The sequence below is a fragment of the Sminthopsis crassicaudata genome, chromosome X (assembly GCF_048593235.1).
Source record: "Sminthopsis crassicaudata isolate SCR6 chromosome X, ASM4859323v1, whole genome shotgun sequence".
Lineage (NCBI taxonomy): Eukaryota > Metazoa > Chordata > Mammalia > Dasyuromorphia > Dasyuridae > Sminthopsis > Sminthopsis crassicaudata.
Window position 1 is genome coordinate 9,332,324 of NC_133623.1, and position 19,391 is coordinate 9,351,714.

At 43.3% G+C, this 19,391-nt stretch overlaps 1 long non-coding RNA gene across 1 annotated transcript; it reads right to left on the bottom strand.

The window, feature by feature from the left end:
* Positions 1-754: 754 nt before the first annotated feature.
* LOC141548451 (uncharacterized) lies at positions 755-17,635 on the bottom strand. Its single transcript, XR_012483954.1, has 5 exons — positions 16,968-17,635; positions 16,012-16,176; positions 6,762-6,969; positions 3,843-3,977; positions 755-823 (listed from the first exon to the last, which is right to left on the bottom strand). It is a non-coding gene; the product is annotated as an uncharacterized LOC141548451 (long non-coding RNA).
* Between the last annotated feature and the right edge of the window lie 1,756 nt (positions 17,636-19,391).

The following is a 19,391-nucleotide window of genomic DNA, read 5'->3' on the forward strand; positions in this document are numbered from 1 at the left end:
CACAGTATATGAACAGTTTTCAAAAGAACTGCAAACTACAAACTGCCATATGAAAAATGTGCTTCAAATTGCTAAGATTATTAGTAATAAACAGCAGAGATAAATACCAATCAAAATAATTCTGAGGTTTTGCCCCTAAATCAGCAAATTGACAAAAAAAGATAGAAATGGTCAATGTTGGAGGGGTTAGCTGTGGAAATATGAGCAAAGTAAATACATTCTTGGTAGAGCTATGAATTGGTAGAATATTCTGGAAAACAATTTGTAATTATGCTAAGAGAATCACTCAAATGTCCACATCTTTTGACTCAACTGTCCCACTGCTAGGCAAATATCCTGAGGAGTTCTCATATATACCATAATATTTAAAATGTTATAATTTTTGTGGTGGTAAAGAACTGGAAAGAAAATAATTGGCTATGATTGAGGAATGGCTAAATGAGTTGTGGTACACGGATACAGGGGAATATTCCCATATTGTAAGAAACAAGAAATATGAAGAATTCAGAGAAGCATAGGAAGAATGATATGACCTGATAATGACTGACATAAGTAGAAACAAACAATATGCATAATGAGTACAACATAAATCGAATGACAAGAATAACAATCCTGAAGACTATGTAATTATTACAACTGCATTTGCCCCTGAATAAGAGATGAGAAATTGCACCTCTCTCTCTCTCTCTCTCTCTCTCTCTCTCTCTCTCTCTCTCTGAAGGAATGGTGGACCATAGTTGAACATTGTACATACCTTTACTCTACTGAGTCTTTGTAAGCTTCTTTTCTCTTTCTTTTTCATTCTTGTTTTGACTCAGCTTCACTGAGTAGCAGAAAGGTGAGGGTTATGTTGAGAAATGTAGGTGATAGATAAGCCAAATAAATCAATACAAATTAAAAATTAAAACTACATCTTGCATTACCTCTTGTACTATTGTTGTTTCAGAAGCCAGCATGATCTATTAGAGGAATTCATATAATGACATGCACACATTTTCTAAAAGCTTTCAATTTATTTATTAACCAAGCAGTTTCCCAGTTTTATTGATTGCATGCATGCTAAAGTACTTAGTTAAAACACACACACACACACACACAAATGTTAATCACATTTCAAGATTTGTCACACAAAATGAATATTTTTCAATTTGAGCTGTTTGTCAGTATAACTTTCAGATTTGTATGGAAAAGCCCTCACAATCTTTTCCCCCAAAGTGGAATGTACTTTAGTATGAAATCTCATTTCTTTGTGAAATAACAACTGTTTTTCAATGAATCCTCTCAGCAATTATAGTGATTAAAGTGGAAAAATTTCTAAATTAATTGTCTTTGCAGGCCATGCTAAGAATGGATGGTGGGGAAGAAAAAGGGGCAAATGAAAGGGGGATCTTTGTAGGGTCAGCCTTGGAGCAGAAGTACTTGCATTCAAATTCCACGTCTGACCCATTGGCTGCAAAGGGGTCAAGCCACTTAGCCTCTTAGGATAAAGTTACTGACAAGTTGTCTATCTGCATCTGTGCAAGATTTTTCACACGGGGAACTTTCTATTCAGATGAAATCATAAGTGCAGACTGGGGAAAAGATACTCTTACTACATTACATCATGTAGACTAGGTGACCGGAGAGCACGGGGGATAGAAAGCTGCTGGCAGGGTCAGGAAGATCTGAATTCAAATCCTGCTCCAGACCCAGACTAGCTGTGTAGTCTTAGCTAAATCACTTAACTTGTATTGACCTAAGTTTCCTCAACTCATCAACTTGAGATAATAATAGTATTTATGTCTCAGAGTTGTTGTGAAGATCCTGAGATACTGCTTTTCAAGTGTTCAGCAAAGTGTCTACTGCATAATAGACACCAAAGAAACACTAGATGTTGTATGTTGGCCCCCTGCCCATCAGGCTGTGTGCTCCTTGAGCACAAGGAAAGAACTGGTTTTGACTTTTCTTCCTGTTCCCAGAGTTTAACCCCTAGGACTCAGGTCTTCCTGATTTCAGGCCCGATGTTCTATGCACTGTGCCACCTAGCCACCTCAATTATAATAAATTCTTACTTTGTAATGTCTTTGTTTTTTTTTTTTTACAATACTATATTTTTTATTTTTTAATATTTGGTATATATATATAGTCTATTTTATAGAATAATATCATTTAAAAATACTATAATAAATTATTGAAAACAATAAATTAGAGATAATCTTAGAGGGAAGGCACTGAGATTTAGGAGTACTAGGAAAAGAGACCTGGATGAAGCCAGGGAAGTGCAGAGGTAGAGATGAATAGGGAGAGCATTCCCAGCATGGGGATGATCAGTGATCCTGCCTGTCTTTTTCTTTTGTTCCCTGGAGCTTTTCATCAAGCCCAAGTTTGAGCCTGCTAATACCCCCCATGCACTTCTCTCCACTGCCTTCTGTGTGACATCCGTCATTAGTTCTTCAGAGGCCGTGGTTTTCCCCGTCTCATTGCCATACAGCCATACCATTATATTGTTAATACTGAAAAGAAGGGCCTTTGCTTCCATGGGAAGTTTGGGGTCAGTAAAAGGGCTCTGCAATTTCCCGAAAGCAATCCAGCCCACTCTCCACCTCCTGTTCAACTCTTGGCCCAGCTCATTGACCATCTGTCCTGTCAGTCTCAAATATACATACTGTTGGGCAAATCCTATAGGGTATCCATCCAAATGGATGTGGAAATGTGGAAAAAACTCAAAGGAGCCAAGGAAAATCTTTTCTTTTCAACTTTCCAGTTGCCAAGGAAAACATCCTCTCAAAGCTGGTGACTCGATTAGAATCATGGTATAGCACATTTATGGGTGGGAAATCACTTTTATAGACTGCACTGGACAATTCTTTCTGATAGCTGATCCCAAGGGGCCCCCTGGGCCATGGGAAAACAACTCCCTTTTCCCATATTACAACTCGGGGCTGGTATACTCTGGGCTTCACAACATTGCTATTAATTAGGGATTATCTGCAGGCCGAAATAAATGTGTCTAATTATAATGAATATCTAATCTTATTAGATAAGGATCCTTTGCAAATTGCAATGTCATGGAGCTCAGCGGAGGCAAGGATTTAATCTCTTCTAATTGAGCCAAAGGTTTAAATACAATAAGATGGATATATATCACACTAAGTAGGTATTTGTTATAAAACTGAGTGAAGAAAAGCAATTCCTTGGTATTAATCATATTTCTCGCCTATTATGATCATCAGCTCAAGAGTTGGTGTCCAAAGCACTTGTCCTACAGCCGAGGAAGGTGGAGGAACTGATGATTTACCAGATGCTCATTTACCAGCTCTCAAAATTGCTTTGTAGCTGCCCGGACCTGGCAGAAATGCAGGAGGTCAGGACTGAAAAGAGGTTTTAAGGGTTACTTTCAATCCCTTCCTCTTCAGAGGAAATGGAGACCCAGAGAAAGAAAATTGAGAGGCTGTGCCCACTCTCTCCCCACACAGGGCTCTGTCAAGAAGATACACTGAAAAATTCATAGCAATATGTCAAGGAAAGCTTTCTTATCGTTATTAAACTGGGAAAGGCTTCTTGATGGTCAGAGTACCAGATGCACAGTCAGGAAGACCTGACTTTGAATCTGAGTCATTTGGTCACTCTGAACCTCTGTATCTTCCTAGGACTTATTTACTAAGTTGTGGGCAAGTTGCCAGCTGAGTGGTTAGACAGAGCTTCCATATTGGGAATTGTGGTTGCTGATCCAATCACAGATCTTGGTCAAAGGACAGGAAGAGATCATTTTCAAAAGAAGATAACAAAAGCTAAAAGCCAGCTTATAGAAAAATGCTGCAGACCCCTAACAATAAGAGAAACGTCACAAAAACCATGCCTACCTGTCAGGTTGGCACAGGTAACCAAAAATCAGCCTTTCCAAGTTGGCAGTCACTACCGCGTAGAAACGGTCCTGCTTCTGCTCACTTCCCTTTATGTCACCTCATGAGGTCTTCTCGGGCTTATCAGAAACCAACCTGTTCATCGTTTTGTAGGACATGAAAATATTCTATTACATTCATTTCTGTCATTTGTTTAGCCATTCCCTTATTGATGCTTTAACCCCCATTTTCTAGGCTTTTGAGGGCCCACAAGCAAAAAAAGCTTCTATAAACACTTGGGGATATGAGTCCTTTTTCTCTTTCTTTGATCTCTTGGGGTAGGGGACTAGTAATGGTTTCGCTAGTCAAAGGGCATGCAGTTGAGTGTCTTTCAGGTTATTGTTCACAAATGCTTTCCAGAATGGCTGAACCTTCAATGATAGGATGTGACATATTCTCCCTCACCATGCAGGTGGCCACCTTCTGGATTCTGTTGAGTCTTCCAGAGAAAGTACCCGGGGATGGCAAAGGGCTACAGAAATAGGAAGACTTTTTGGTGACTGCTAATTAAAGTCTTTCATCAGGTGACTTCAGAAAGCCTCTTTTGTATGGGCAATTGAGATTTGCATCCTCACAATAATAAAGAAAATAGCAAGGCGGGGACTGCTCTGAAAAATTAATCTCTTAACACTTTGCTACATGTTAGAAAATTAAAACAGAAGGGAGAAAAGGTCAGGCTTTTAAAAATCAATTTTCTCAACAGCAGATTGTATTAGATTTGTTGCGATTGGAATGGCTACTTGTTCTCACTGTAGTGGAGGGCCCGGCAGGGGTTATTTCTACTTTCTGGTACTGAGATGGAAAGAATAGCATAAGATGGAGCAGTAGGCCTTCTCTTTCTCGGTGGGCATCAGGGTATGCGTTGTCCAAGTCGCCACCATATTGATTTCTTGGACTTATCTCGCCATAATGCGTGTGTGTGTGGGGGGGGGGGACTGGATGATTTAAGGAAAATGACAGGAGCAGTAAATGAACCTTTGTTAACCATTCATTTGTTCCAAAGAAAGCACACCATGGTGTACAGGGCGAACATAACACGGCTTTGTTAATAACACAATTACGGCCATTTGGTCTGATGGCCGCCACGGAGGCTATTCACAGATGCGGGAGTCCTGAGCTTTGAAAACTGTACTCACTGAAGACTGGATAAGATGATGGCCTTTTTGCAGGACCAGGAGCTACTTTGGTGAGGCATTAGGAAGCCTTCCTGGGGACGGGAGCCATGCTAATGGAGACTCTAGATTTGCTTCTCTGAAGATCTTAAGTGGGGGGGAGCCAATTATCTCGATGGGATGCTTCCATTACCTTTCTCCCTAACTATATAAACCCCCGTTGGTTCATCCTGCTCTGATTCACTGCAGTGCATGCAAAGACACCTATTTTCCTAACAGTCCCCATGGATAAACATGTATCTGGCACAAACGTCTACTTCTGGGTCTGCTGATGCCATTGGGAATGGAGAGAGCAGCAGGGGGTCCGAAGCGGGGTAGATAAGACACAGGGACAACTTGCAAGAGCTAATCCTAAAGAAAGCCAGCTCCCCAGGGCCCCAGATGGTTACAGCCTCCCAATAAGGTATTGTTCCTGCCCCCAGGTACCTCCCTCCCTCCTTCACTACACAGTGCCCCAATTTTTTGTCCATCTTGTTGCTTTGTGTGAAATTCTCTCAATTTAAGTATAGACTGTATAGAAATACAAGGAGGCTTTTAGAGGCCTAGATTTTTAAGAGTTGGAAAGGATTGTGTAGTCACAGACTCTGAGAACTGGAAGGGACCTCAGAGACACGTGGCCAAGATTTTCCCCACATAGTCATCTGGCCTTTGTCTGAAGACCTGATTCAGCCCATTCCGCTTCCATGTGGCTCAGATATTTAGGAAAGCACTCCTTATCCCAAGTTTTCCTTATCCTGAGACTAAATCCGTTCCTCTCTTATTTCATTTAACACACTCACTTTACAGAGGAGGAAACAAATGTTTTAAGAGCTAAAATCACTAGGCCAAGATCACACAGATAGGGAAGTATAAGAGCTGGGATTTTATTTTGAAGAAGTGGGGTAGGGGGTGGGGACTATTATATATGCTGTCACACTCAGTTGTATGAGATAGTTTTGTGAACTTTGGAGTGTTCTGATTTTGTAAAATCTTTCTTACAAGGGAAGAGGCTGCCAAGGAGGGGATTTAAAAGAGAAATGGCTTCTCATGTGCCCATTTCTCTAGGGACTGATTCCATTTGGCTAAGATGGCCACTGAGGCTTTATTGCTCAAAACACAACTCCCCCCTCAAATCTTGGACTTTGAAGGTCCTTGCAAGGTGAAGGGCCCTTAAATCCCCTCCTTGACAGCCTTATATGACTTTAGCATGCAATTCGAATCTCGGAGAGAGGAAATAAGCAATATAGCACTGAATTAATTCAGCTCTTTCCAGGGAGTTAAATGTCTGTGACAACTTCTTTGATTTCCCTAATTTTTTTCTGGCTTTCTTGAAGACCATTTGTCTCTGTGGATATTTAGGGAACAGCAGAACAAACTATGAGGATCTGGATTGGCAAATGGAACACCCTGGGGAGGAAAGTCCTGCTAATACAACTTAGAGTCAGGTTTGCACGCAGGCCCCACGGGCAGCAGAGGGAGAGTCTGATTCTGTTTCAGATGCTTCTTATGAATTATAGGACTGCAAGTCACAAAAATGCTCTCAGCTTTTATTCACTGGGTATTTTTTTTAACCAATTTTGAAAGGGGGAGCAGAGGGAGCTGGGGAAATGCAGGCACATTCCCACTTTTCAGTTTCATCTGTGTCATGAATGCTTTCTTAAGCCTACACAGTCAACAACAAATAAAGCAAGCCCAGATTTGGACCAACTGCCAATTTCTGAACACTCACCCAGAAAATGGAATAACCGGCTTTGAAGAACTGGTCAGATCTGGTTACAGCAAGCTTCTGGTTCTTCTTCTTCTTCGGGCACTGAGAGTTTGAGTGATTTGCCCTGCATATGCCAGAGGCAGAACTAGACCTCGGGGGCTCGAGAGTTCTAGAGTCGGCTCTGTAGCCACTATTCTGGGATGGGTCTCTGACTCCAATCACCCGGCCCCTAGGAGAAAGATAATGAATGTGATGGTAAGTCTCAAAGATGCTGAGGCTCTTTAACAAGCCAGAGGTCACTTGGCTCTGTCATGAGCCAAACACCTACTGGTAAAACATCAAAGAAACACTGAAAGTATTATCAAATAATAGCAAGTGGGAACTGTTTTGTTTTGAAATTAACTCGATGGAACATTTTACTTCTAAAGCAGCTCACGATCATTTTAGTTTTGGGCTGACATGGAAATAAAAAGAAGGCAAAAGGAAAAAAAAACACATGAAGATGGAAAAAGCCAAAGGGGGTCAGCCTAGAGTTCCTTTACTCAGCTGCTTCTCCATCATATTCCAGTTGCTGTAAATCTGATCCTAATTCAGGTACCTGTTACCTCCTACATGGATCGCCACAAAAACTTTTTGAGTTGTCTGCCCATTGCAAATCATCCTCTGTCCAAAGTCATCTTCCCAAAGAGTAAACACTTCCTCCTCCCTCAACTTCAGTGGCTCCCTACTACTTCCAGGATCACCCACAAACCCTTTTCAGAGTCTGTTCCCTTTGTATTTTTCTATATTGGCCTATTTATGGTTGTCCACAGGTTATGCTCTATCTCCCACCTCTGTACATTTGGACTGGCTGACCCCCACATCTGGGATGTTCTCTTTCCTTACCTCTGCCTCCTAATTTTCCTGACTTCCATATTCAGCTCAAAAATAACCACCTGCAGGGAGCAGCTAGGTGGCGCAGTGGATAGAGCACCAGCCCTGAATTCAGGAGGACCTGAGTTCAAATGTGGTCTCAGACACTTAACACTTCCTAGCTGTGTGACCCTGGGCAAGTCACTTAACCCCAGCCTCAAAAAAAAAAAAACACCTGCAAATCAGTTTCATCCATTCTCCTCAGGTGCTCAAGATATCCCCCCCTAGGGCTACCTTGTATCTATCCCTTATGGATCTTGTCTCCCTGATTAGAATGGAGGCTTCTGGAGGGAAGAAATAAATTTGCTTTTCCCTTTGTATCATCAGTGTTAGCATGGGGACTGCTACTTAGTGAGTATGGGATAAAATGCTTGTTAGTGGAACTATCTGATTTTAGAAAAGCCTGGAGAGATTCATATGAACTGATGCTGAGTGAAGCAAGCAAAACCAGGAAAACATTGTACACAGCAACAAGACTGTGTGATGATCAATTATGACAGACTTGGTTCTTCTCAGTAAGCTAGTGATCCAGGACAATCCCAATGAACTTTGGCTGGAAAATGCCATCCGCATCTAGAGAGAGACCTGTGGAGACTGAATGTAGCTCAATGCAGTGTATTTTCCCCTTTTTTCCCCCCTTTCTCATGTTTTTTCCCTTTTGTTCTGATTACATGACTTATGTGGAAATATGTAAAAAATGAATGTATATGTATAACCTAAACAATTAAAACAAAAATTGAAAAAAGAAATGATTAAAAACAAAACAAAACACCACATACCTTTTGGTTCATGGACTAATTTTCTGCTTGTCATTCACAAGTCACATGTTTTCCTTCCCTAAACTAACTTCTTGTTATTTAAATCACGATTAGGTTCCGTAAAATGCCTACAAATTGTATGATTCTCTTATTGACAGAAACATAGGAATCAAGGCTGCAGTTACATACTTAGAAGAGATCCAAGATCTTAGCTGAGACACGACACTTTATCAAAACAACAGTGCCTTTAAACATCCCAAGTGTCTTTGGGAACAGCAGGAATCTGGTAGCGGGCCCAAATGTTGCCCAGATTGAAGTGGAGGACAGTCCTGGGCAGTAATGAGCAGGCCCATACATGCCAGAGATTCCTTCCTCCCTGGCTGGAACGGGGCCTGTAGGATGTCCTGATGGCATCTTCTGAAGGCCAGTGCTGAAAGAAAACCATTCCCTTCTCCTCAGTGGGCAGCTTTTTCATCCATAAGCCATCACGAAGGAATCGTTTCCCTCTGATCTTTGGCAAGGATGCAGAAAGGGCTCTGCACATGCTGCTACTAACTCACATGAACGGGAGCATAAGTAGGGCCAAGACACATCAACCCTGGAAAAAATGCATAGTCCAATTATCCATCTGCACCATCTCCCCATACTTGAGGCAGTTCTTTGTACTTTTTTAATACCTGAGAACACTCTAATGAGGTGCTCTGGCTACCTAAGCTCATTTGCTTCTCCCCAAAGCCCATTTCAAATGTGATTTGAGACAGAAAACAAGAAAAGAATGAACAGGGGGCATATAGACCTATAGGAGGATACCCTCTCTGAATAGACCTACTCCATGGGCTGCCTGCTGTCCCACAATCAGCCAGGCTGAAAGCTAAGAAATCAACATGTCAGTAAAAGGAGGTACTTTTGGAAACAAGGAATAAAAATGGTGGAAGAAAGCACCACAAGAAACCAAGTCTCTTGTTGGAATTTTGATCTGAGAAGGCAATTTGCTCTCCAAGGTGGGAATGGCTTCCCTCCCAAGTCATCTTTTCTAGGAAGCCTTTCCTGAACCTCTGCACTGCTAAGTGTCCCTTTAAAATACCCTCTCGCTGCCTTCTCTGGGTTTGTATTAACTTGGACAAGTACATATTGTTTCCTGGGGTAGAGTATATGTTCTGTGAGCGCAGGAATTGCTTCATTTCTTGGTGGACATTTGATAAAAGCTTGCTGATTGAAAAGTAGCGTTAAATAGGATTATTTACAATCATGTTGCTATATTTATGTGCTTGTTTTAGATTTAAAACTATACTTCTGGGCCAGCTAGGTGGTAGTAGATAGAGCCCTGAAGTCAGAAGGACCTGAGTTCAAATCTGCTCTCAGACACTTAACATTTCCTGGCTGTGTGACCCTGGGCAAGTCACTTAACCCTAATTGCCTCAGCAATCAATCAATCAATCAATGAACGAATGAAAAAAAAAACTATACTTAGTCATTGTTAGAAAATCTAAGAAACTCCCTACAAAACTCCATTTTAGATTTGAGCCAAGAATTTAATTTTTCTCCCTTATGGGACCAAAGCCGTTCTACAATGACCCTACTTTGAGGGTTATTTAGAGAAATGGAGCTGTTTTGCCTGAAGAAGAAAAGGCTTAGTTGGGGAAATAATGACTCACCCCAGAAAGATCCTCTTCTATCCATCCCAGAGGGCAATGCTACAGAGAGGAGTGGAAGCTGCCAAGAGGTAAATCTAGCCTACACAATTGACTTCTCTCCAAGTGAAATAGGATGCCTAGGTGAGAATAAGTAAGGCTGGAGGATCATTTATCAGGAGTGAGGAGTTCTTGGTCAGGTAGGGATTTATCTGGGCTCCTTCTGAGGTTCCTTCTAACTCCAAGAGAGTGGAATATAAATGGGGGAGGAGTGACACAGTCAGATGATAGTGTGGGTGAAAACGATCCGTAGGTTTTGGTGGACTACAAGCTCAAAATGAGTCAAGAATGTGACGTGACAACCCCCAAATCTAGAGTTAGCTTAAGAGAGATGTGATTCGTGAAGACAAGGGAGGTGATGGGCCTTGGTCAGACCACATCCGCAAGACTGTGCTCTGTTTCTGGCAGTGCATTTCCAGAAGGGAAGCTACTGGGTGGAATATACCAAGAGGAAGTCAGAGAATGGTTGAGAGAACCTGGGATATTTATCCTGAAGAAGAGAAGCCTTGGGAAAGACTACAGCAGTGAAGGGGTGAAGTTAGAGGCAGGCAGGTTCACAGCCGACGTGTGGAGGGACCTTTCTTAAAATTGGCACTGTCCTAAAATCCGTGCCTGGGAAGTATGGGTTCTACTTCACTGGAGGTATTCGGACAAAGACAAGATGATCATTGCTCAGGGGATTTTGATTCAGGTATGGCTTGAAGCCGATGGCCACCAAGGACTCATCCATTTTCAGGAGCCTGTGTTTCCGTGGAAAGATGTCATATTGGAAAGTTGAGACCCTGACTATTTTATCAATGAATTCTTCAATCACATCTGCTTGTGTATTTGGTAGAATTCAGTACAACATCAGGAAGATGAAAATTGCACAAATCCAAAAGCAGGGAATATTCCAAAGATAATGGGACCGTCTGCCATATTCCTATGGAATCTCATCTTTACTAGCCGGCGTGCCGATTCATATTTGGATGTTCTGTCAGGTAAATTTCAGGCTCTCACGTACACATCGTCTACAGGAGAAACTGAGGAGCGCCCACATCCAATGATCTCTGGGGAGTGTCTTTCCTTCTCTGTGCCTCCCTTGCTGTAGAGTGAGGTAACTGCCCCAGATGAGTTGATCTAGACTAGCTTGGAAACGCTATGATTCTATAAAGTCATGCTTCCATTCCTTGCGCTCCTCTCCCGAAAAATTAAAACCAAGACAAAGACAGCCCAACAGTTTTTGTTAGCAGTAGCTTTCATCAAATTGCATCTGGGATCCAGGTCTGATGGCATGAACATCCAATAACGGGCAAGAAAGTACTTTGTGGCTTATTTTTATATTAACTCAGGAAACGGGATGGAAAAGTAAAGATCTAGCTCCTTTTTTTGCCTGAAAACCTTATTAGAAGCAGAAGAGGCTCCATCTGTGATCATTTCCAAAGGTCTCTCACTTGTTTTCTAAGCTCATTTCAAGTAGTTTATTTTAAAGAGACACCAATCCCAAGTACTGCTTTGGATCTCTCTGTTGGGTTTTCTCTATAAAGAAATTTGCCTGCTAAGGACACAGCACTCTACGATGAAGAGAAATCTGGAGGGAGAAGAACTGGATTCAGCTCCCTTCCCTATTGTTAGTAGCCATGTGCCCCTTCTGGGTTGGACTTTCCTATTCTAGAATTAGAGAGTCTCTGAATTGGAAGGAACAGATCTGCAAAGGTATCGAGTTCCACTTGGACCTGAATAAGAGCTCCCACAAAGGCATTGAGCCTTTACTTTCTGGTCATCAAGTTTATTGACACCCTCGAATCTCAGTACTCAAATCACCTGCACTCCATCCGCCAGGATGGATGGTCACAGCAAGACCCGGCATCATCGCTCATAACTATTCCAGCCCCGTGATGCAGAGCTCTAATGATCCCTTTTGTGATCATGGCCTCCTCCTTGCCATCTTTGCCCAGCCCCAGCTCTGCAGTTTGTTCTGCCTTCTTCCCAAATGGCTCTTTCATCCTCCCTGTGATCTTCAATCACTCTACTCCTTTCACTTTCCCAAGTTCACTCCCTCTAACCCCTTCGCAATTCTGGTTAGTTTTTGGTAGGGCCACAAGTGGGCCTATAAAGTTAGTGATAGAAGGCTATAAGGCCTCTCCCATTTCTAATTTTCAAATCACTCAGCATCCACTTAATAAGTTTACAAATCAGCAAGTGGCCACTTGGCCCCTTCCCAAAGAAAGAACGCAATTTAGGACTCTGAAGTTAAATAAAATCGCCAAATCTCTATTCAAACAGGGATGGAATATCCTAGAACTAGAGTCAAATTTCTCTATAAAGAAGAGCTGGACCAGGCCTTCAAAGAGTATTTAGTAGGAGTTCTACTTTTACAGAAAGGGAAATGGAAATGCAGAAAGGAGGAGGTTCCTTCCCATGGAAACTCCAGATCACTAGTAAGTTAGTGGCAGGGGCAGGCCTTAGTTCTTCTCTTGGTTTTCCAAAGCCAGAAAAGCCAGTTTCCCAAAGCTTAAATTCCCAAATCATCCGTCTGGTTTTGTGAAGTATTGTTTGCATCTTGAAATTGGAACTGGAGCCGACCTTCACGCTGATCTCTCTCAACTTGGTTTTCCTATAAACTTGACTTTGAATGGGCTCATATGGTTCTTTGTTTGGGGCCATTTTCAACTGTGTCTCTCCATTTGTAAATGAATCCATTTCTGCCTATGGACACACACATACACACACATGTACACACGTGTACATTTACAAAGTAGGGGGGGCATGTTTCCAGAAGCAAGGAAGTGGGCTCCAAATTATGGACCGATACTTGGGAGAAAAAATAATTTCATGCTATTTGTTCCCAGACACGTCTACCTTTTGTTTGGAACTTTCTCACTGCAGAACTGAGCAATACAGATCATTTTGCCTTAAAGCTGTAAAAGTAGTTCTGACCTTATTGCAAGCAATATTTTACATTTTTATAGTAGCTTTCCTCCCAAGGCACCTTTCCAAAGTACACACATATAGCAGCATTGTCAGGCAGCTGCCCTGGGGAAGGGGGGGGGGCAGAGGACAGAAAGCAAGTATATGAGTTCTGTCCGGCATGGACAGGAGGAGGAGGAGGAAGAGGAGGGGCAATCATGGCCAGAACAACAGGAAAAAGCAGACCAAACTCACTCCGGTTCTCATTTAAAAAGTGCCCTGGGAGCCTTTACAGACAAAGAAGATCAGAACTTTATGTTTCAAGCTTTGATTCCAAACATCCCTTGAAAAGATTGTTCCCTGGAGGTGAGAGACTGCCTTTGATGATATCAGGTGAGAGAAGTTCTTTATTAAACTTGTCTCAGTACTTTTAGGCTGTTCGGGGTGCAAACTGTAGTCCCAAACCCCCACTTGGGGCCTGCACAGCATAGATTCAATTTGGAGGGACTGTTCCTCCCTCCTTCCATCCAATTTCTTTGACTCCTTTTGCCCCTACCAGCATTTCCCTGGGAACCTGATGATTTCAATCACGCTGAAATTTCCATAGAAATGAGCAACAAAGCTACAGCTCAGGTGCAAATTACTCAAGCTTGCACTATTGCATAAAGGGAACTCGAGTTCCACCCTAAAAACGTGGACAAAACAAAGACGTGTCTCAGGAACCCAAAAGCCTCAAGATTTTCTTCATCCCTCCGGTGGCCCATGCTTTCCATGCCAAGGGCCCATGCAAGTCTCCCAGCCGTATAGCACTACCTGGAATGTTTGAATTCTCCTAGAAAGGATGTGACCTTGGAGATGCTAGAGACCACTGCCCACACCCAGAAAATCCCATTTTCTATCCCAAGGATATATAAATATATATATATATATATATATATATATATATATATATATATATATATATATATATATATATATATATATATATATATATATATATATATATATATATATATATATATATATGCAGAGAGAGAGAGAGAGACACACACACACACACACATACACCTTGGTCCTCATGATAGTAGCCTAGGGTGGGAGAGCCGCATACTAGTAGATGTGAATAAATCATGGCTTGGACGGCAGAGCAGCAGCAGGCCTGCTCTTCTATCTGGCTCAAGCCCTGGTTGCTGCTCTGGCTGCAGGGCCACATGCGGATCCTTTTTCTCCCTGGTAGGCTGAGTCCTGGCTCTCTCCCACGCCACCGCCGCTTCTGGCCATGGTTATCCCTTGAGTCCGTACTTGAGGAGCTCTAGCACTGGTGCTCCATGGCTGCCATGAGCAGCTCCCTCTGCATGGGAAGGAAGGAGATTGGAACCGAGTTCTGCTCTGGTTTTCTCTCTCTGGCTCCAACTCACCAGCCTAACTCCTATGACTTTGTTCATTCTCTTACAGGCTTCTGACAAGGATGGTTATGAATTACGACCGCCTCCACTTCAACCACACAATCACTCTGTGGAGCTGCTTAGTCCTCTGAAGACTTGTCCATATACCCCAAAATGGCCCTTACCCTTTAACCATAGTAAGTTTGGTGAGGTCCCCCTGCCTAACCCTCTACATTTTTGTTGTTGTTCAGTCACGTCCAGCTCTTTGTGACCCCATTTGGGGTTTTCTTGGCAAAGATACTGGAGCGGTTGGCCATTTCCTTCTCCAGTTCATTTTACAGAAGAGGAACCGAGGCAAGCAGGGCTTAGCAACTTGCCCAGGGTCACACAGCTAGTAAGTGTCTGAGGCCAGATTTGAACTCAGATCTTCCAGACTCCAGGTCTGTGCCACCTAGTTGATCCCATCCTCTACATAAAATATATTTTTCTTGTTCCGGCTCCTTCCTCTCTAAAATGAGGAGATTGGGCTTGGGGGTTTCTGAGGTCTCTCCCAGGGATTCCATCATCGGTTAACCCTATACCATACACCCCACAGAGTGGGCCTTTGTCTTTCTCACTTGGTTTTTTCCAAACCTGGCTAAAAAGAAACTGCCACAGATGAGCTTGGAATTGGGAGTCTGTATTGCTAGGGCAATATTAAAGGATTTCAAACTAAGGCTCGAAGAAACAGCTACCAGGTTCAGACAGAATATGACTTACCCGGGGGAAGGTGTGCATATGGGGGAGGAAAGGAAAAGCTTTGGCTGCGGCCCAAATGACCCAGCCCAATACTGCGTTTGATTCTGAGCTCTGTACAGAGATTTCATGTTGCATCTGCTGAGTGAAGATGGAAATAGAAATGACTGTCACTGGGCTCAAAGATCCCTCTGAACCTCCTAGAAGAGAGGTCTGAGGCCAGCTAGTTTAGGTCATAGCTGAACAGGAGTCCCTCCTACACAGTTGACAAGTGGGTGCAAGGTAAAGAACTCTGCTGAGGGGGAGCTCCTATTTCCTGAGACGCTCCATTCTCCTTTTCTATTATCTCAGAGTGTTAGGATGTTTTTCCTTATCTCAAGGCTGCAGCCACTTCTCTGTGACTACCGTTCATTTCTTCTTCTTTTATTCCCAGGGCTGAGCAAAGATATCTAATTAATCCTTCTTTCACATGGCAGCCCCCTGAAATACTTCAAGGTAACTTACATGTCCCCACCCTGAGTCTTCTCTTCTCTAGGCTCAACACTGATAGTTCCTTCAGGTCAGCGTCATGTGGTGCAAGCTCTAGGCCCTTGGCCATCCTGACCACCCTGCTCTGGACACTCTCTCCAGATATTCACTCCCTGTAACCTTGCACCAATCATCACACAATCCTACAGCAGGCCAGGCGGCACCGAGGCTGTCACCTAAAACTTCTCCCGCACTCTGTATGCAGTGACAGGAGCTTTATTTGGAAAGGAGTCTCATTTGTTTTACTGAATTACAAGCAAATTAAGCTTAATGCAATGCGTGAGAGCTTCGGCATTCTGGGTTTCTTTTTTATGGGAAGAAAAGCTGAAATTCATCATTACCGGCAAGTCATTTTCGCTGTCAATAAACTCACCTTTGCAGAACCATAAAGCATGTCTATTGCTGGAGAAGCTCAGTTTTCCTTGAGGCTAGGTGCTGAATAGCTAGTGATTTCAGAAGTTCTGGCTCTTCTCTCTTTTCCTCTCATTGTTTTGCTCCTTAGATAATAGGCCCTCCCAGTGGATGACAATCTGCAGTTCTACAATTAAAAAAAATATTCTCATCTTCAGCGATATTACCACTGATTGCATTAAATGACTCTTCAAAAATCCTCTCATGGAACGTGAATTTTCTCCCATAACATAAATCAGCCCGAGTCGTCATGTGCTCAAGAAACAAATGACTAGCTTTGCATTTTAATTTCTCGAACTAGCAGGAGAAAGAGTGTCTCCCAATGGGAGACGGCATGGAACTTGCAGGGAGGAGGCACGTCCTGGGTGACAGACAGGATCAAAGACCTCTCTGGACCACAGAATCCAATAAGGCTCAATTCAGCTAGGAGAAATGTAATGTTTGTCATGGAGGGTCGGACAAGCCATTTCACAAGTAGCAGAGCGAAGAGGTGCTGCTGGGCAGCAGTTTGTCTGAATGAGACTGGCGTGTCCTTTCGCTCTAAGACGGCCCTATTTTTTCTGTCTATATCTTGGATGTGAATCCTTGGTTGCATATGGTCTCCCACAGCATACTGGGGATTTGTTTAGGACGGGGTCTGATTCTGTCAACCTTTCTTTGTATCCTCAGCCTTAGCACAGTGACTGCCTCATAATAGGCCCTCAGTAAATGCTTGTTGACTGACTGACTCTTAACTCAAGATGGCACTCCCTGCTTTGAGAGCTTGCCGGATTCTCTCACATGCTGGTTTCTGCTTGCCCCCCCCCCCCGCCCCGACCCCAGTTACTTATATTTTGGGGACTTATTCCTCTTCATAAACCTGCCCGCAGCCCAGTGCTAGGTAAACACAAATCATTTAATATGTGCTCGTGGACTTACTGTTTTCCTCCGTGAAAGCAGACATTCTTTTCACTTTTGCCTTGGTATGTCATCAGCTAGCACAGTACCTGGCACAAGGTGGGCACTTGGGAAAAGCTTGGTGGACTGAAATGAAAGAGCTGACAGTATAACATGGGGGGGGAAGTCTGAAAATCTTATGTATAGATAGCCTGCATCAATTATTAACATGGTGCCCAGGACCATGAAGATGCCAGCCCCCAAGCCTGCGGCCCCGGGCTCGACACAGGTGGACGGAGGGCCCTGTTCAGTTCTCTTGCCAAGGTGGAAAAGGCCCCGGGGATGGGGGGAGGGCCAGATTCCATATCATTCCATTTCTATTTGGGGAAAACATTTGGGAAATGCTTGACAGAAAGCATTTCTTTACATCTTTTGTAACCGCCTGGGAGAACAAATTTCACAAACTCTTGTTAGCAATTAAAGGCCAACTTCCTCCCACTGATGTATGTAGGATGGCAAATACAGACCAGCAAAAGCCAAACAAATAACAAATAAAATCTGTTCTCACAAGATAGAAGTGAACCTGACTTACTGCTTCACATGCTGGAATAGGAAGGGCAGATGCTCAAACACGGCCTGCCTGGCCCCTGGCAAGAATAGGTGCTGCCTGGTTGGCTAGAGATCTCTTCCACCTCCACCTCCTATCTCCTCCATCCCATCCCATCCCATCCCTATCCTTCATGTGACATTGGGGGCATTCGGCTGTAAATCCTGTGTCTCACCGGGGCACTCTCCGGCTAGCTGAGGAACCTCTATCAGAAGGGAGGACTTCATCCCACAAAGTCCTAGAAAGGAGCCCTACCTTCAAGGCCTTTCCCCGGAGTTTTGCCTCCCAGGCTTTTGAATAACCATCCTCAGGGCTTCCCCCAATATCCGAGGTCTCAAAGACAGGACAGAGTAAGATCAAAGTTTCTTCATGTTCCTGCCATGAGAAGCTCTGTAGGGTTTTCAGAACAGGAATAAATTTGATATTGTTGTATTCCCTTACTAGAATAACTCCTTGTCCCAGTATCTCCAAGGCTGGCTAGCCAAAGCCATTCATTTTAGAGATGGGGAAACTGAGGCAGAAGTATGGGACCTGTCCAAGGTGCTAAATCTCTGCAGTATCAACTCATTTGCCTAGGGTTAGTTAGGGAAGGGATGAAGGACAGGTTTCTAGAAAGGCAGATAATAAAATATTTTAAAGATGATTATATAAAGATTTCTTTTCGGGGTACCTTCACGTGAACACTGAAAGAATCACCGGCCAATCAATTTCTTTTCTTTAGGAAACCCACAATATAAATTTCATTGCTTTCTGAGAGAGTCGCCAGGAAAACAGAATGCTTTTAGAACAGTCTTGTCTTTTTCCCCCGTAAACCATTTTTCTTCCAAACCATTTGCAAAATTCTCTTTAAACCCATCTGTTCCAAATGAGTTTTACATGAGCGTCTATGTATCTGTGTGGATACATGCACTCATGTGGGAATTTGTGTGGGGGTGTATGTGTATGTGTGCAGGGAAAGAAATAGAGGGTTAAAAAAAAGGAGGTGGCTCTGGTCAAAATATCCAAAAAAATTGAGAGGCTCTGGGCTTGTCCCTTTTACTACCAGGATACCCAGAAGGCCCACCTTGTTTCTGTCACTTGGTGTGTACCGTGGTCCCAGGGTTAAGAAATAGAGGGTAAAATATAGGGTTAAAAAAGGAGGTGGCTCTGATCAAGGTATTCAAAAGAAATTGACAGGCTCTGGCCTTGTCCCTTCTGCTACCAGGACCCCCAGCAGGCCCACCTTGCTTCTGTCACTTGGTGTGTACCCCGGTCCTTTTGGGGCTGCAGATGCTGAACAAGGCACTGGAACTTGCAGTACTAGTTACAAGGTATGTGGGTGGAACTGGGCATCTGGACCGACTCCTCACGTCCTCTAGGAGAATGTGTCCTTTTGGCTCAGATAATCTTGATCAATCAACCATCCTCCTGCAGCTCCAGCTTCCTAAGGGACACAGATAGAAAATGAGAGGTAAACATGAAACTTTCATTGCTGCAGGGAGCTCACAAGTACTCCCCAGGCGTGCCAATCACTATCTCTTTCTCACCTATGTTAGTAAACAAAGGGAGTGGGAAAATTACTTGAGTCTCTGTTTCTCGGGGAAAGATATCTGAGCTAAATCAATAGTAGAAATGGGCACATAAATAATCCCAGCAGGTTTAGGGAGCTCCCGTCTGCCTCGTTTTGCATTTGGTGGCTAGGAACTACTGAGAGAAAGGAGTCTATCCAGTGACTTTCTCCAAGGACAAGCTGATCTGTCTCTATCCCAGAATCCAACACAGCAATCCCCATTCCCCAAATAACCCCACTTGAACCTCCCCTGTAACAGGCATCTCAGCCTATGTCTGAAGCCCTCCATGGAGCAGAGGCCCATTACTTT